General features: G+C 33.9%; 1 long non-coding RNA gene across 1 annotated transcript in view; it reads left to right on the top strand.

The window, feature by feature from the left end:
- The window catches only part of LOC149747714 (uncharacterized), a 35350-nt gene extending 15185 nt beyond the window's left edge, over nucleotides 1-20165 (top strand). The window contains exon 2 of the long non-coding RNA XR_016395387.1: nucleotides 346-20165. This is a non-coding gene — a long non-coding RNA (uncharacterized LOC149747714). The remainder of the gene's footprint in view (nucleotides 1-345) is intronic.
- Nucleotides 20166-20345: the final 180 nt, after the last annotated feature.

The raw sequence follows: 20345 nt of genomic DNA, 5'->3' as shown, positions 1-20345 counted from the left end.
TCCAACTATTTGGGGGAAGGGATGGGGATTTCCAGGAATTGGGCCACCGCCCACTTTTTGGTCTTTTATAGTCAGCCTCGTAACTGTCATGGTGCTGGTGGGTGTGTCATTTAGCATGCTAATGTATTACAATGAGCATATAATGAAGCCCAAGGTCCACTGGGAGTCAAATCTTCCGCCATCTTGGACCAGGTTGGTTCTAAACAGTTTTTGTCATGTCCTATGGCTATATCATTCTTTTAAAGGTTGTGCCCTGCCCCCTTCCCTCCTTATTCAAGACCATTTGTCGTTTATTGATTTACTTAAACAAAACAAATAAACCAATTTTTTTTTTTTTCTGCACAGGGTCTGGTGCTGTCAGGCAGCAGGCTTTGTTGGGAAAGAACACAGCTCAGGAGCAGGGTATCTGGGAGGCAGAGCCTGCCTTGATTACAGCGGCTCTGAATTCTTTTTTTTTTTTTTTTTTTTCTGTACGCGGGCCTCTCACTGTTGTGGCCTCTCCCGTTGCGGAGCACAGGCTCCGGACGCGCAGGCTCAGCGGCCATGGCTCACGGGCCCCAGGCGCTCCGCGGCATGTGGGATCTTCCCGGACCAGGGCACGAACCCGCGTCCCCTGCATCGGCAGTTGGACTGTCAACCACTGCGCCACCAGGGAAGCCCCCAATTCTTTAATCTTTGCTTCTCCTCTTTGAGGTGCTTGTCTTGCTCCCAAAATCATTTTTACTCCAACAGTAAATTCTGTAAGTTGCTTAAGACTTATATGCATTTGAATATAAAAATTATTTTCCTTTAACCAAAAAAAAAATTAAAGTATTGCAAAAGTCAGCCTCCATCCTGTATAGAACTTTGTAAATTTGAAGTTTTGTATCCATGTACTTTCTTAGCAGCAATTGATTTCCTTGAGATAAACCCAGTTCATGATGGGCGTCTCAGGCTTTATGATAACTGGCTGCCCTGTGTTAAATAAAGCACTTCATCTTTGCTAAGGCAAGGTATCAAAAAGAAGTGATGTCTCAGAAGGAAAGTTATATGTAGGAACTATTATAGCTTTCTCCAAAATTCCAAAACTCCATTCTGTGAATCATTTATACCAGCCTGCAAAAGGTTCAATACATTTGTTTTCTGCCATAAACACTTAAAACAAAATTGGATCCGTTGAGTCATATGGTCCAAGCAGAACAGCTTTCTTGGCAGATGGACATGTTGCAGAAACTTAGTCTCACTCAAAACTGGCAGCTTTTCAGGATACTAAATAAATGAGTAAGAATAATACAGCAAAGTGAGATATATGTGGCATTCCAAATCTAAAGAGACCCATAGACTGTTAAAACTTTTCTCAATAGTAGAGGGACAAGATGCAGCAATTTATCTCTCATCTTGGAAGGGATATTTCAACATTCCTATGAGATGGAGCCCCTAGAAATGTCACCAAGGTGGCAAGTCCCTGAATTTTGTGGGATGCATTCCCAAATTCTAACATGCATGTCAAAGTCTCTAGAGTTGCTGATACTTCCTCTTCATCAGATGCAAAATCACCGCATCATAAATGTAATGTATAAACATGACATAAACATGAAGCAACACCCCACCATGTCATGCATGTCAAAGTCTCTAGAGTTGCTGATACTTCCTCTTCATCAGATGCAAAATCACCGCATCATAAATGTAATGTATAAACATGACATCCTTTTGAATTGAGAGGTGTTTCAGGTCATTACAGACTAACTTCTAACATGCATGTCAAAGTCTCTAACGTGCATGTCAAAGTCTCTAGAGTTGCTGATACTTCCTAACATTCTAACATGCATGTCAAAGTCTCTAGAGTTGCTGATACTTCCTCTTCATCAGATGCAAAATCACCGCATCATAAATGTAATGTATAAACATGACATCCTTTTGAATTGAGAGGTGTTTCAGGTCATTACAGACTAGACTATGACAGAACGCTTAACAGTTAATATACCCCTGAGCTAGAATAGTACAATTGTGTTTCTGGCTCTACCTGCTGAAAGCAAACTACCTCTTTGCTCAAAAGTTTAGAGAAGAAAAGCATTGTCCACATCTATCATTGCCTATCAGTTGACAGGAGATGTAATGATTTGCTCCAGCAATGAAACTACATCTAGATTAGCAGATGCAATTGGAATCACTGCATGATTATATTTTCAATAATCTCATTTCATAATGGTTATTTACATCTGTCCTCTGCACAAGCAAAATAGGTAAGTTGAATTAGCTGTGGTAGGAATAAACTCCAGCATTTTTAGGGGCTTGATAGTGACGTTAATCTCTGAAATCCCTCTTGGGATGTGATGTTGTTTCCGGTTTTATATTTTATGTGTAAAGGAAGATCTAGGGGTTTTCACTAGGCTTTCCCTACCATAACAAAGCCCTTTCCACGGGTTAAAGAACCAAGTCCGCTGATGAGCATGTGCTATCTGATTATGTATTTTGGAACTCAGAAGATAGTCACGGTGTGGGTTTAGGTGTCCACTGGGTCTACTATGAAATGGACACACTCCATTGATTATGTGACCTTCATAAGCCTCTCTTCTGACTAGTACATTACAGTTCTATTTTTATCTCCAGGCATCAGTGGGAGGTCAGAGTCAATGTCAAATGCCCTTGAAAAGTCTGATAATTTCACCTTCACCAGTTCATAGTAACCATGGTAAATATTTGCAGGTCTTTAGGGAAAAGCTAGGAGAAATATTAACAATATCCATTTTGGGCTATATAGCTAGGTCTTTCCTCAAGTGGACTCAGTCTTCTTTTCATTAAAATGACTCTGGTTACTGTAAACTGGTTGAGGGATGTCTGTGACTGTATTGTGTTCTAAAACAGATCACGGTTAACACATTTGGGAATTTTTACTTTTACAAATTTAACAGACTACTCATTTATTTTAGTTCTAGGTACATAATGATGAACTATTCGACACCAAAATCTTTGCAGCATAGACATTCTGATTCCTGCTTCAGCTCTGCTCTGCAGTGGAGTTACCATTACTATTTTATCTCTGGAGATTAAGTGCCTCTATTTGCCATCTGCCACCCTGGAATTCCATTATCCCCATTGATTTCTGGGAGCCCAGATCCATGACAGTAGTTTCTGCTTATATTTCTGAACAATAGAAAGTAATCACAGGGACTTCCCTGGTGGTCCAGTGGTTAAGAATGCAGGGGACGCGAGTTCCATCCCTGGTTGGAGAACTAAGATCCCACATGCCACAGGGCAGCTGAGCCGGTGTGTCGCAACTACTGAGCCCGTGCACTCCGGAGCCCGTGCACCACAACTAGATAGCCCACGTGCTGCAAACTACAGAGCCTGTGCACTGTGGAGCCCATGAGCCACAACTAGAGAGAAGCCTGCACATCGCATCTACTGAGCCTGTGTGCTCTGGAGCCTGTGCACCACAACTAGAGAGAAGCCTGCTCGTCGTAATGAGGAGCTCATGCACCACAATGAAAGATCCCTCAGGTTGCAGCGAAGGTCCCACTTGCCCCACCCAAGACCCGATGTAGTTAAATAAGTAAATATATATTTAAAAAGAAAAAAATATGTAATCACAAAGGAGCTCATTAAGGACACTGTGGACTCCCCATGAATATATTTCTTCCAGACTTAATGAAGAGAGTGTATTCTGATCCACCTGAGGGGTGCATTAGGAGATAAATAAACAAATATGACATCATAAATACATTCTACTGTTCCGATCTCACTAAGACTTTGGTTATATCCCTCAGTAATATGACAGGGAATTTCTAGCATTTAATTTAATTAAATGTAAGCACTTTTTGGTCCCAGATTTTAGTCATTTGCAAAGGAAAATGTTAAAGCTACTCCTATCTTCTTGATTTAACATATTGAATCCAGAATCTTGGCTAAGTGAGACCTTATTGCTCTCCTCAGCCTGAGCCAAATTTGTATTTCTTCTACCTTAATCTAAAAACCTTAGGATTAATTCTCACTTGTTTACCTAGGTTTTGGTAAATGTAGAATGTTAAAATCATATGTGAAAAATTTTTGGTATGTGTAATACTTTCCATGTCACACTTTGTACATTACCTTCTGGGCCCTGATGGAACTTGACTCTGGTTATAGATGTAGGAGCATTAAGAATTGTTGGAGATAGGATATGGAGAGGATTAGCAGTCTCTTCTTGCAAGAGAACTGTCTCAGTGGGGAGGAAATTATAGTTTCTTCAAACAAGAGGAAACTAACGTCTTTAAAACAAGAGGTTGAAGAGATAATTCTAAAAGAAAGGCAGTTTAGCAGAGTTTAAAAGTTCAACTTTCCAATCTTATTTGGAATTTTTCCATATGCCTCTATCCTAATATTTAGGACCCCAATCCTTCCCAATCAATACCCTAAATTTGTCATAAAAAGCCTTGCAAGCTTGAGAATCCAATTCTGTAATCTTATAATTTAGGTATGATTTTTTATAGATCTTTATTGGAGTATAATTGCTTCACAATACTGTGTTAGTTTCTGTTGTACAACAAAGTGAATCAGCCATATACATACATATATCCCCATATCTCCTCCCTCTTGAGCCTCCCTCCCATCCTCTCTATTCCACCCCTCTAGGTCATCACAAAGTACCGAGCTGATCTCCCTGTGCTATGCTGCTGCTTCCCACTAGCTAAATATTTACCATTTGGTAGTGTATATATGTCAATGCTACTCTTACTTCACCCCAGCTTGCCCCTCCACCCCGTGTCTTCAACTCCATTCCCTATATCTACATTCCTGCCCTGCCACTATGTTCATCAGTACCACATTCATATGGGAATACAAAAGACCCTGAATAGCCAAAATAATACTGCAAAGAAAAGTGGAGCTGGAGGAATCAGGCTCCACAACTTCAAACGATACTACAAAGCTACAGTAATCAAGACAATATGGTGCTGGCACAAAAACAGAAATATAGATCAATGGAACAAGATAGAAAGACCAGAGATAGACCCACACACATATGGTTGCCTAATTTATGACAAAGGAGGCAAGAACATACAATGGAGAAAAGACAGCCTCTTCAATAAGTGGTGCTGGGAAAACTGGACAGCTACATGTAAAAGAATGAAATGAGAACACTACCTAACACCATACACAAAAATACACTCCAAATGGATTAAAGACCTAAATGTAAGACCAGACACTATAAAACTCATAGTGGAAAACATAGGAAAAACACTCTTTGACACAGGTATGACTTTTATAAATATGAGCACTATGTCTATAGAAGATGAGGTTTTATTTTATGGTAGTCAGCTCCCTTATAAGAGATTGGGGCAGGAAAATTAGTGTTGTGAATTCATCATTTTTTTTGCTCCAAATTTCACAGCCCATTTGGAAGCCATAAAAGCAAAGAAACAGAAACAAACAAAAAACCTTCCTAATGTAAAATTAATGTGTCTGCTACATAGTTCTCCCTTCCAAATTTCTTGCAAAGTGCTTCATTTGGTCATGCTAACCTGTAATTATGTAGGAAAGAGAATTCTGTAAAAAGGCAGCATCAGCCTAGCTGTGTTGGCACAGTAGAAATCCTCTATGCAGTGGTCCATCTAGAAATATTATTTTGGGGGGGAGAATTTTTGTGGATGAGGATAGTGGCTTCAGTACTATTTAATTTGTTACTATGAGTAAAGGATTGTTTAAGTTTTCATTTTCTTCTTGTGTCAATTTTTGTAGGTTATGTATTTCCAGAAATTAAAAAACATTTTTTTTAACCTCAATTTTATTTACTGACCTAGAGCATTGGTTCTTAAATGAGGGCTAATTTGCCCTCAATGGGATTTTTTTTTTTTTTTTTTTGGTCACAACAGGATTTTTTCTATTGACATTTAGTAGGTAGAAACTAGGATGCTGTGAACTATCCTGCAATATAGAGGACAACCTTCCCATCAACCAAACCTTATTTGATCCAAAATGTTAATAGTGCCAAGGTTGAGGAACCTTGGTCTAAAGTGTTTTGTGATATGTCTCAATATAATTTTAAAACTCTACTGCATATTTTGTATGTTATCTTTTTGTATGTTACCTCTGTGGCTTTCTTATTTTACTCAAATCTTGACCTGACAATTTTTGCTATTTTGACAATTTTTCAAATGTATATAACATTTTTGTTCTTGTTAGCAGCAGAACCTATCCTAAAACCTATCCAGCATTTTCTTCTAAATTGTATCATTTCTTTGTAGTAGTATCTCCATAATATGTCATATCTGGTTAAGAGAGAAGGTGAATGATAAGTTAATGGTAAGCTGAGGAGGAATGTAATCAAAAGAACAGCAATCTTTATCAAAATGTGAGATTCATAGGTAACATCTTGATTTTGCTTAATTAATATGTCATTCTTATTTGGACAGTAGTCGTGGACAGGTAAAAAAGAGAAGGAAAAACATTGATATCTCCTTGTAAAATGTAAATTTCCCCACATGTCTATTAGGAGGAATTTGCAATTAATAAATCTTTATTTTTTCTCCCTAATGAGAAGACAAATCTTGTTCTTAAATAATCTTTAATTGTTAGTTGAAAGAAATGAAGATGACTCCAAGTGAAAAAACAGGATATGGAAGAGAAACTCTGACAAACAATTCTGAAAGATTCAAGTGATAAATGCGTTAATTTTAGATTCTAAAATTTTATATGTAGAATGCATAAATTTTGAAATTTATGTATAAAATTACATAAAATTATATATATTTGATAAATAGTTCTGAATAAAAAACACCTATACATTGCATATACATTTTAATTTTCTTTGCTTTTCATGGCAAGTAACTAAAATTATTTCTGACATATTGTATTTTTATGTTTATGAATGGTTAAAAGATTTAGGTATCATCGCATTTAACAACAGTTCTACAACTTCGGTGTGCATTATACTTATCTGAGTAAGGTTGATGAATATGCAAATATCTGGTCCCTCTTTCAGAGATTTTGATTCAATTTTCAAATTAGAGCTGCTCTATCTATCTATGCATCCACACACTCCTTAGGGATATAATAAGGTTTGAGAGATGTGAGTAACTGTGTTTTAACCTAAATACCAAAATAGAGAAAAACAATATATCTAAATATTCTATGGCAAGTTTATACTTAATACATGACAGCAAAATTCAGTCATAGGAAAAATAATTATTAAGCACCTAAAATTTGAAAAATAACATTGCTCTTTTTTGGAACAATATATATGCAAAACAAACAAATAAACAAAAAATTGTGTACTCACATTGGTCAGCCTTAGCTAAGTTATGCTTAAGTTATAAACCACAAAGTTTCAGGGACACATACAAAAAAGGAAATAAAAATGATGCATTTCCTATTATTGTGACATGTTCATGATGGTTTGTCTGTGGATGTGCTTCTCATTTTTATTAAAGGAACTGAGCTAGATGACCAGTCCCAGTTAAATATATTTCTGTTTTCATGGGAAATGGAAAAGATAAAATGATGGAACCATCAAAGGTTCTTAAAGATTTTCCTTGGAAGTGCCTCATCCCTCTTCTGTTCATATTTTATTGGTCAAATTCAGTGTAAGTACAATAGTCAAGCCTGGAGTTAATGAGATAGGAATGTAAGTCCTCTCATAGTGAAGAGACAACAAATATTTTGTAAACTAATACAATCCTAAAATTGTAGGATTTTACAATCATAAATTTGTACAATACTGACTTGAAGAAATTTTAAATATGATGTTTGTGAAATATGCTATCTAAAATTTATTTCCAAGTATTCTAGCAGAAATGCAATTAAAATTATAGATAAATCTCTTAGTGAATTTTAATCAACATGCAAGATGTATTACTTTTAAGTGTCCTATTCAAGAATGAAAGCTGGATGTGAGTGTGGGGTGAGGGGCAGAGAGGAAGAGAGGAAAAGTGTCAGTTGTATCTATGCTTTAGAAATTCTAGATTTCCTAGATGAATATTAGAGATTTATTAATCAGAATAAAATTTTACAAGAAATACTTTTTTTACTTGTTTTAATAAGTGATGTTCAAGATATATTGATTTCTTAGAAATATTATAACAACATCTCTGACTTTGAATTTACAGAAAAACCTAATATAATACACACTTTTGAGTGGTGTTATTGTCCTAGGGCTTAGATTCAGAGGATTTTTCCACTTGAAATTAATTTCATCTTACACTAAAATAATTTTACTTCTGTCAGAAACAAACCCTACATAAGTTGTATGAAGGTGGATAAAGGCTAGAAAGCTAGGAATTTACTGGATCTTTAAGAAAAGATTGTACAAGTTTTTGTGTCTTTTTACTCATAAATATAGGTGTGTGTGGTGGTGGATTTTTTTCTCGTACTTGCTTTAATTTTAGCATCCACCTGGTAATGTTTAGGGGAGAGAGGAAACCTACAGCTTTCATCCAACTATATCAGTGGTAACATCTACCACAAAGAACCTTGTTATTTGACCTGGTTCAGATCAGTGTGCACCAGGAAGGAAGGTGAGGTTTAGAAAAACATGCCAAAGATGATTACAGTATGAGGTAAAATGGCATAAATATATTTAAGGAAAGAGGGTATATTAATTTATAGTTGTCTACTATGAAAGCAATGGAACTAAATGATTACTACATGGGAGATGCATTTTAAACTGGCCCTCAAAAATTGTATCATGGTTGGAGACAGCCAGGTAGAACAGAACAGCGTGAAGGAGCAGATAATGAAAATTTATGAAAGCATCAGAGTATTCTCTTTGTGGGAGATTTCACAAACCCAAGCCTCCAATTATTTTTTTTTAGTAGAGTTATAGTCAGTTTAAAGCACACATATTCAGCAGTAAAACTTCAGATAGTGATATCATAGACAAATATCTACATTGTAACTTATGAGCTTACATCCTAATTTTAGTTAAAGTTCTGGTGAAACTCACTTTTACTCTATTTACTGTTGTTCTTTTTAATTAGCATGAATTGGCGTTAGTATTAGTATATGAATAGAAGTGAGGTGAAACCTTTCAAGAACTTACAGAAAAGTAAAAAATTCAAATATTTAGTCCAAAACCTTATACTTCCAGGTAATTGCACTGTTCTTATCTTAGGATAAATCTTAAATACATACTTTAAAATTTTCCTTTAATCAGGAAGACTAATTCTTGAAGAAAAATACTGTGCCCATTTTCTCTTTATTTAATTTTCTTTTTTTAACTTCCGCCTTCCCTTCCTTCCTTCCTTCCCTCCTTCCTCCTTCCCATCCCTTCCCATTCTTCCCCTTCCCCTTCCCCTTTCTTTCTTTCTTTCTTTCTTTCTTTCTCTCTCCCCTCTTCTCTCTCTCTCTTCACAATTTACTATGAACAGGAAGCACAAAACATGACAGAAGGAATGTACCCTTCTATCTTGGGAGCGATTTTCAAATCTCTTAGTTCAGCCTTGAGATTATTCTCCATCATTTGCATCTACAGCTCTACAGTTGGCTTCCAAAGTGTTATTCTGCTATTTAGCCCCTGACTCTCAACTCAAGTCGTTTCTCAAATTCTTTCTTCTATTTTCTTAGTTAGGTTTATGTCATTTCGAACAATTGACTATGTGCCATTTATCTCTGAGGGAATCTTAGAAAAAATTATATTAATGATTCATGGGTTTTTTTTAATGGCCTGGAAAGCAGCTCTGAACTCAGATATTTTTTGTTTTATCTAGAAACTTTCTTGGAGCTTGGGTTAGATGTGAGGAATTATTCACAATTACTTTGACAATAACTAAATGCCCTTAATAGAGTGACAGACTTTATTTAGGAATTCAATGTCACCATCCAGGAATAAGATGATCAACCAAGGACACCATCCAAGACAGAAAAGACATAATTAATTGAACCCCATTTATAGAGCATCCTTGAAAATTTCTGGCTGGTGAAATCTATAAAGACCCATGAAGTAATCAATCACATGTCCATGTACAACTTTTTTCCTCTAGAATTTTTCTTCATTTTTTTTGAGAATATTTTTGTAGTTTTAATATATGTATTAGGTAACATCATTCTCATTTTCAAACACTACAGTGAACTCCCATTGGAATTAGAACCCTATTAGAATTCTCGAAGAGATTAAATTTTAAACACGTCTTCCAAGGCCCAGTCCGACCTGGTTTACTTCTCTGTTCTCACTTTCATTTCCCCTTTTCCTATAGTCACTTGTCTTTTTATTATTCCACTTTAAAGGTATATTTTCCCTTTCCTTCTTATGGAATATTCTGCCACCAGATCTTCTGAAGGCTGACTCCCTCATTTATGTATCTGTTCCTTTTCACCTTTCCAACACATCTTTTCTTTTCTTTCTTTTTTTTTTTTTTTTGCGGTACGCGGGCCTCTCACTGTTGTGGCCTCTCCCGTTGCAGAGCACAGGCTCCAGACGCACAGGCTCAGCAGCCAGGGCTCACGGGCCCAGCCGCTTTGCGGCATGTGGGATCTTCCCGGACCGGGACACGAATCTGTGTCCCCTGCATCGGCAGGCGGACTCTCAACCACTGCGCCACCAGGGGAGCCCTTTTTTTTTTTTTTTTAAGTGTGGTAAGGACACTTAACGTGAGATCTACCCACTTAACAAATTTTTAAGTGCACAAGAGAGTATTGCGAACTATAGGCAACTTGTTGTACAACACATCTCTAGAACTTATTCATCTTGCATGAATCAAACTATTCAGGCTTAAAAAAGAAGGAAATTCTGCCATATGTGACAGCATGAATGAACCTGGAGGACATTATGGTAAGTGAGGTACGCTGGTCACAGAAGGACAAATACTGCATGATTCTACTTATATAAGGTACCTAAAATAGTCAAACTTATAAAAGTAGAGAGTAGAATTGTGGTTACCAAAGGCCAGGGGAAGGAGAAAATAGAGAATTGTTGTTCAGTTTTTCTTGACCATCGAACTCCTGATCCTTTATCACTCTCAGGAATATGTGCTATTTTGTTGCTTTCTTAGCATTTATGCCTTTCTAAAATAATTCTGTTCATTTTATTTTTTGCACATGTTTTTCATAGTCTGTTTCCATGAGCCACATACTACAAAATTTAAAAATGCTTTTGAATTCCAGATATTTGAGAATTAGTATTTTTATAATTGTTATTGTAAATAGAATTTGTACCAGATATTTTAAGTTATAAGGCCAAAATCAATTTATAATGAAAGCAATAATCCCCTACTTCACCATTCCCTGAAAGTAGCCCAATTTCCTAGAGACAAATACTTTTAATAGTTTCTATTTTTACTTCTTCCTTCTTTTGGTGATTACTTAAATAATGTTCTGTATTTTGAAAAGTGAAAACTTGATAGTACTAAATTGAACCATGTGATTTTTGAGAAACTTAGTGAGGAGGGTAATTAAATTTTTAAAATATGAAGGGAATGGAAAATATATTAGGTACTTACTATGTATCTTTTCCTTACTCACTCAGTATAAAATTTGTATATAATGTTTTTTTCCAAAGTAATAAAGGAAAATTTAATATCATGTAGCAAATATTTAAGCAAGTGATGAAATATTATTAGACTTTATCTCTAATATCCAGGTAAATCATGTTATGTGTCAAGAAAAGTAGCACTTAGATGGAGATAAATTGGATTTAAAGAGATAAATCCAGTCAACAAAGGATTCTTGTAATAGATTGAAATGTCAGAACCTAATATGATGCATTAAAGAGAATAGTTTTGCAACTATAACAAAATTATCTCCTTCTAAAGTGTTTAGGATTTTTTGACGTTTTACTCCAGCATCTAATTTAATACCTTATTGATGATTAAGAATAAGGAAATGAAAAAATGAAACCCTATATTTTAAGAATGTTGTAAAACAATGTCATTATAAATATAGCATATTAATGTCAAATGATATATACTATAGTATTGATAAAATAAAATGTAACTTAATAATACGTATATTCATAGCTACTATAGTATCTTTCCATTTTTTATTTTTAGGGAGGAGAACTTTTTTTGTTTATTTCTGTTACAGATTTGTGAATAAATTGTGGGAATTTATAGCTGGAATTAAGGTGTCCCAATTGGTAGTTTAATACTCCAGTCACTCTAATTTAGTATTAGAAGGAGCATAAAACATTGGGAATGCAGAAGTAAAACATTAATCCTTGTTATAAGTCTCAATTCAGTGAATTTTCAATCTAGATACTTTTCTATTCTTTGTCTAAGAAGAATGGAATTTTTATTGACATAATAAATTTGCATGTGATTTTACTCACAATTATTATTTACAAACATAAGTAATGAAACAATAGAAATTTAATTTAAATAATTTTATTTTAATAAAGATTATTGGTTATTTCCAGTAGCATGATTCATTTCAAATTAGAGCAAAACACAGAAAGCTCTTTAAATTAACTTCAGCAAGTTTAAGAATATGTAAATGATAGATCCATATTTATTTCAGAATATCAATTCAGATTTGTAATGACAAAAAAAAAAAAAGATAGGTCTTTCAAATTCTAAATTTTCAATGTTACTCAAGACAATTTTCAAAAGAGAGTTCCTTAGTTTCTATAGATTATATTTTAGTAGGAATTCCAGTTCTAATTTTAGGTTTATTTGTGTGTTTACTTATTATCCAACAAATAATTATTAGCTATTTCCTGTTATCTGGTCAATGATTTCCAAAGTGCCTACTATTTGTCAATCACTGTTCTAGATAATGGAATTATGGTGATTAAAAAGCCAAAAAAAAAATTCCTGCTCTCATTGAGCTCACAATTCTGGGAGAAAATAGGAAAAACAATATTAAAGGTAAGTAAATACAAATCATAATAAGTGCTTAGCAGAAGATTAAACAGCTATTACAAAGATCCAGTTATTAACAAAATAAGCAGATCCCTTTAGAGAAAGTTCTTATATTTTCCCATTTTTGAGTTCTTAAAATTCGTTTTACATTTAAAAATTTGCTTCATGAAAATTAAGGTTAAGCTTATGAAAGCACATGCCAATAAAATGATCTTATTAAGATTTTTTTTTTAATATACAAAAGGTACAACTAGGTTTGTTGATCAAATTTAGTTTATGTGTGAATGGAAGGGAAGATTAAGAATTTTATGTGTTATATGTGCAAAAGAGAATGAAAGAGAGAGAGTTGAGAGAGAGATTGATTTAGAAGGGCTGGGATATAAAAGCTCCCAGCAGTAGTGCAGGAATGATATCTATCACCCAAGTAAGTTGACAGATGTTTGTACCCTGTTCATGTCACTTTAATAGACTTTATTGCGTAGAATTAGTGAATAATGTATAAGGTTAAATATAAATGTGTAATGAAAAAGTATAAAGCATTTCCAGTTTTGACTTGTTCCCAATATTCTTCAAGATAAATGAGATAGATGTAAAACAATTGGAGAAAAAATTCAAGCACTGTGAAAATACGTTTTTAAAAATAAACCCCTTTAAGAAAATAATACAGCTAAATCCATGAAGTATAATTTTTTGCAAAAGCTCATTCAGACAGACATGAATATATATTTAAGTAATTTATGATGTTCCTAACTTTCAATTCAAGTTATAAATAATTCAATATATTCATATATATTTATGATTACATTCAATTAAAATATTTTCTTAATTTAATTTTTGGCTTTTTGGAAATAAAAAAATCATATAAATAAAGTCAAATCAATTAATGTCTTAATACTAAGTTCTAATAGTATACACGGTTTTAAATTTCCATGTCTTAGCTTTTGTTCCTTAAGTCCAAAATACCAATTTTTGTCTTGCGTTAAATATTAAATGTTTATTTCATGTTCAGGTAATAAGATATAGAAACATGGAGAATAGAACATACATTAGTAGTTGAGCATGATTTTAAATGAATAATATTGTGTTTTATTTGACATTGAAATAATATTAAGATCATTATTATTACTATTATTATTTTAGTATTTTGTCACTATCAATATCTTTGAAAATCTTTAATTTGGTGAAAGAAAACTTTGTTAATGTTGGTATTTAAGTACTTATCACAATTTCACTGTTATGGAACAGTAAAAAATCATTAATTCTTTCCATTTGATTTTTTCTTAACACCTCTATCACCTTACTAAAAATAACACTGTATTTCTTCTTTTTACATTCAGTATTTAATTGTCATCATTAGACTGTGATTTTTTTTTATTAATCGGTGTACTAGATAGTAAATTCTTTTTATTTCAGAATTAACCTCAATATAGTTAAGTCAAGTGCTCCAAAAAAAATGTGGATTGGTAAATTTCATTAGCCTCCCTCTGTGTGATTTATAGTCTTGTCTCTTAAATAATGTAATTTGAGACAATAAGTAAGATCCTTCACAGTGAAGGTGCCTTTCTTCTCTTGCTACATATCACTTATTCCTTCTATGAATATTAAAACACTGCTTAAATTATAACAGCACCTTTCAGGGGTTATCGTTAGTACTTCAAGAACAAATTTAATATCTTTCATGGTAGATGATCACAATAAATGAGACAGTAACTAAAGAACTCAAATGAAAAATATAGGTCACATCCAATCTGTGACTTTTGACCCTAAATCAATTCTTTTGCTCAGCATGGTGAGAACTGATTCATAGGCTTATGGTGGATAATTGATATATAAGACTGTCTTTTAACATTCCATAATGATTTGAGAAAATTTAGCAACAATATCTTCTCATTCCCATAAAACTTAGCTTCTGGAAACATAATCTAAACGATTTCAAGCCTTACTGCCACTTCCTATTAACTGTAATCCTGAACTTTTGACCTCTGTGACCCTCAGTTTCCCTATTTTAAAAAATTATAAGTAAAATAATTATCCTTTGGGTTTCTTTAATATTACATAAAGAATGAAACAATTAAATGTAGAGGACAATATATGTATTAATTATGAATTTCTAAAAGGATAGGGTAAATACTACTAATGTGCTGGCAGGTTCTCATTATGGGGAAGAGTTCCTTCCATAAAGTCTGAAACTTTGTAGAAAGACAGACCATTAGTGAGGAAATATTAGCCAAAACATCCCTAATGACTAATTAGAAGACACACTTTGGAACTATGTCTGCCATGTGCTTTTTTAATTTCCACATCAAAGTTTGTAATTATGATACTCTTTTTATCAGGAAAAGAATCTCACAATGGATTAAAGCTTTTTGAGAAGACTCTATTAATGACTGAAATTTTCAAAAGGTGAAACAGAAATGTGTGAAACTACATGCTATGTCTGAACAGACAGGCCGTTTTCTGATAATGAACTTGACTTGCTTAACTGTGTATTTCTCTTTGAACATAACTTTGAATTGGCATAACTACTTAAAGTTCTAGATCATCTGGCTACTCTTTAGTGTTCAAATATCGTTGTGGAAATACTCTTGATTATTTTCTTCATATTTTTAACATACTTAAGTCCACCCTTCTGCCAGCATTCATATAGCAAATTCTCTAGGAGACTATACACGATACCATTTCTATTATATAATATTATCTCCAAATTGATTATTAGCAACAAGATGAACAAATTTTATATCAATTGTTAGGGACAAGAATAAGGATTTATTGTTTTGATAATGAAGAAATCAGACTATTTCTTCGTTTTGAAAATTACATTTCTTCGGGGAAAAAATGAGTTTGTTTATAACAGTAGTTGCCTGAGATACATTTTCCACATATGTAAGTATTTACTTGTCTTATGAAAATCAAGGGGCAAAATACATATGGTAAAATGAATGAAGTGAACTAAATCTACAAATACAGCATGATGATGTTTACATGTGTATTCTCCCATGTAATCACAACCCAGAACAAGATACAGAACTGTTTCAGCACCCATGAAGGCACTTCCCTGCCCTTTCTCAGTCTAAACTAGCCCCTAGATTTAACTACTATTCTGAATTCTCTCCTCATCAATTAGATTTGATTATCCTAGAACTTGCCATAAATGGAATCATATAGCAGTTACTACTTTTGTCTTGAGTTGATTTCACTCAGTACTATGTCTGTTAGGTTTATTCATGTTGTATATATTCGAAGTGTATTCTTTTGTACTTCTCTGTAATATTCCTTCATAAGATTTACCACAATTTACCCATTCTCTATTGTTAAGCATATGGGTTTTTCCCAGATGCTTATTATTATGAATAAATATGTTATCAATATTTTTGTCTTTGTGTGGACTCACTTCTCTTGTGTATACATTTAGGAGTGGAAATAATGGAAATGGCCAGCTATCCTGAAGCAGTTTTATAATTTTACATCCCTACCAGCCATGTATTCAATTTTTCCACCTATTCCACACATTTGGTAGTTTCTTTCTTAGTTAATTATAGTTGTCCTAGTAGCTGTATTTATTTGTACTTTTAATTTGTATTTATGTAACAGTATTTCTTTGTATTTTTAATTTGTGTTTTCCTGATGAATAGTGATGTTGACTATATTTATTACGCTTATTAGCTATTTAAATATAATTTATATGAAAATTCTTTTCAAGGGACATTTCCCATTATTTTTATTTTTTTCCTTATTGATTTGGAGAAGTCTTTTCTATATTCTGAATATGAGTCCTACAGCACATACATATAACAAATATATATTTTCTTCTACTATTTCTTTGGTGTTTTCACTTTCTTCATGAGGTTTATTGGCAAAGGAAAAAATCTTTATTATAAAGCCAATTTTTAATTTTTTGTTTTAGGACTAGTTCTTCAGTGTTTTTGATTCCTATATTAGAGATCTTTACCTATTGCAGGGTCATATAGATATCCCTCTGCGTTTTCTTATAGAGACTTTAGATTTCTTTTCACAGTTATGCCTATGAACTAAGTTTTGTCAATTTCATTGAATGGTATAAGATAGTTGTCAAGTTTTATTTATTTTTTACCATTATAGAGATAAAATTACTTGATTCAATTATCTTTCATTAATTTATTGCTTCAACATAATTTCACCTCTTTAATCTTCGATATAAGTCAAGTGCCCAAATATATGGATGTATTTTAGTACTATTGATATTGTTTGTCTATTCTTATGCCAGTACACTATGATGCTAATAACTAGCTTTTTCAGTAATTTGTCAAATCTGGGATGTATGTCCTCCAATTTTATTCTTCCTCAAGAATATATTGACTACAGTAGGTTCTTTGCATTTCAAACTAAATCTTAGAATCACCTTCTCACTTTCTACAAAAGTTAAAAAAATCTTAGACATTTTCATTGAGATTTTAGTGACTATATAAGAATATGAGGAAAATTGATACTTTTACAATATTTTCACAAATTTGGTATCTGTTCAATTATTTAGAACTTCTTTAATGTTTTTACAACAATGTTTGTACCCTTTATTGTAGGTTTTAGAAATCTTCTGAAATGTATTCTGCTGATTTTATATTTTTGATGTTATTAATGGTATTTAAAATTTTACTTCTAAATTGTTTTATGCTACTATTCAGAAATATACTTTTTTTTTTTTTTTTTTTTTTTTTTTGCGGTACGCAGGCCTCTCACTGTTGCAGCCTCCCCCGTTGCGGAGCACAGGCTCCGGACACACAGGCTCAGCGGCCATGGCTAACGGGCCCAGCCGCTCCACGGCATGTGGGATCCTCCCAGACCAGGGCACGAACCCGTGTCCCCTGCATTGGCAGGCGGACCCTCAACCACTGCGCCACCAGGGAAGCCCAGAAATATACTTAATTTAATCATATTGACTGTGCATCTGGCAACTTTTAAAGTTTACTTATTACCTGAAATACTTTGTTTAGTATTCAAAACCATGATTAGGTATTAATAACTTGATATAATATTAAGCTAAATACAAACTTATGGAAATTAATTGAACAATGATTCTTTTAAATAAAAGGCTCAAGATGGGTTGACCCCCAGACATCGATAATTAAAACAAAAAAACAAAAAAACACATATCAGATAGTAAGAAAGTAACAGAAAAGAATAAGTTAGTGCAAGTAAGGTTATTCACTGTGTAAGTCCTCTAAAGTTTACAGAAATCTAGTGGAGGTTATTACATTCTGGAGTTTGATTTGGTATAGATATCATTGTACCTATATTTAATAGGCAGGTCCTGGCTGGAAAAAAACTCTCTGTCTATAAGTTCACCTGTTTATATGTCTGTATATATATATAATTAGCATTTAGCAGTGGTTTATAGTTTTGAATTCCAATAATTGCTCCTATTATAAGGAATTCAGAAGTAGAAATAAGGAGGCCAATGATAGAATGACAAGAAAAGCTAAAATTTAAGAGGAAAGAAGTAAAAAAACTAATTTTATGTCCATTGTTTCTTTGTTGGAAACCTACTCATTATTCATAATTCACTTTAAATGTGTCTTCTTTGTGAAACAGTTAAAAAATAAATTCCTATCTTCGCTAAAATATTACCATGCATTCTTCTATCATAACATATAAAACAATTTATCTATACATATAATTATCCCAAACTGGACTGTAAGTTTTTTGAGAGAAGGCAAAGAATTGTATTTGTCACTAAGTGCCTGGCAGAAAACAGAATTCATCTGGGGATGAACTGAAGAGCCTCCTGGAAGATGGAGATGAACAGAGGTACCACAGCCAACAGTCAGTCTCAACTGCCAGACCTGTGAATCAGGCCATCTGAGACACTCCAATCCTAGTGAAGTCATCATGCGACTATGGCCATATGAGCAACATCAGGCATGACCCACAGAAGACCTATCCATACTGACAACCCACAGCATTATGAGAAATAGTAAATTGTTGTTCTGAGTCACTTCAGGCTGTGGAGATTTGTGATGCAGTAATAGGTAAAGGAAGCAATTGTCATTTTGTGTAAACTATTTTTGATAATAGCAGATGGAAAATGATTTATTTTGTGAAGTAGTATTTATCATAAAAATAAAACCAAAAATTATAGAAATGAAAACACCTATAAATACAGATGATGACATGTTGAGTGAAATATTAAATGAAATTCAGTGAATAGTTAAATTTATATCTATAACTACTAAGAAAATAGGCAATCTAGAATAAAACCTCATATTACATGAATGAAAAGTCATTCGATAAAAATTCAGCTCTTGTTTCTGATTTTAAAAATAATGCAAAGGGGGCTTCCCTGGTGGCGCAGTGGTTGAGAGTCTGCCTGCCGAGGCAGGGGACACGGGTTCGTGCCCCGGTGCGGGAAGATCCCACATGCCGCGGAGCGGCTGGGCCCGTGAGCCATGGCTGCTGAGCCTGCACGTCTGGAGCCTGTGCTCCACAATGGGAGAGGCCACAACAGTGAGAGGCCCGCGTACCGCAAAAAAAAAAAAAAAAAAAAAAAAAAGCAAAGGACATGGACATGTATACACACACATACCCACCTTGGCAAAACAGAAAACATTATAACCAAACTGTGTAAAATAATATCATTCTTATATTCCTATACATCTTTCCCATTTTATATAGATTATCACTCCCTAACTTTCCGAGTTCATTACTGTCCTTCTTTGTCCATTTCTTTATAATGTATTGTTATGATCTGAATTATGTCCCCCCCCCCAAATTCATATGTTGAAACCCTAATCCCTAGTACCGTAGAATGTGAGACTATTTGGAATAGTGTCTTTAAAGAGGTAATTAAGGTTAAAAGAGATCATAAGGGTGGGGCCCTAATCTAATAAGACTATGTCCTTATTAGAAGAGGAAGAGACTCCAGGGGTACAGGCATACAAAGAAAAGGCTATGTGAGGACACAGCAAGGAGGTGGCTGTCTTCACGCCAAGGAGAGACACCAATGCTGTCAGCACCTTGACTGTGGTCTTTCAGCTTTCTGAACTCTGAGAAAATAAATTCCTGTTGTTTAAGCTACCATTCTGTGGTATTTTGTTATGGCAGCCCTAGCTGATGTAGGGGAGGAAAGACTTTCTTTCTACCCTCCTAGGTTCAACAGCTGTCTCTATGAAATAAACTGATAAGAGGCAGACTAACAGGAGAAAAGATACATAAGTTTATTAATTTTTAATATCACATGCACGAGGGCATTACAGAAGAAAAGTGAATACCCCAAAAAAGCAGAAACATGGGAGAGCTTACGTTCAAGAAGAAAACAAATATGTGGTATGTCGGTGGAATTATCTAAAGTTGACTCTGTCTTGAATAAAAGCAAGACTAGACTAGGAACAGTCTAAAATAGACATTGTGAAGAAAACAGGGAAAAGAATTATTTATTTTACATTCCTTTATTCTAATATTTTAATCTACTCTATACTATACTAAATTTTATAAGGTGTGAAAATAAATAAAAGACAACTTCATTTAAAACATTATCAGGAAGTTTAGAAGGGAAAGCTCTCATGCACATACCAGCCTGAATAATCAGAAGGAAGAAGGAAGAGAAGCAATTTTTAAAGGGTCTTTTTT

The sequence above is a fragment of the Delphinapterus leucas genome, chromosome 13 (assembly GCF_059928025.1).
Source record: "Delphinapterus leucas isolate spDelLeu-1000000601 "Yukka" chromosome 13, BTC_Dleu_Yukka2, whole genome shotgun sequence".
In the NCBI taxonomy this organism is placed as follows: Eukaryota; Metazoa; Chordata; class Mammalia; order Artiodactyla; family Monodontidae; genus Delphinapterus; species Delphinapterus leucas.
Note: the sequence above shows the minus strand (reverse complement) of the source record. Positions and strands in the feature narration are given on the sequence as shown.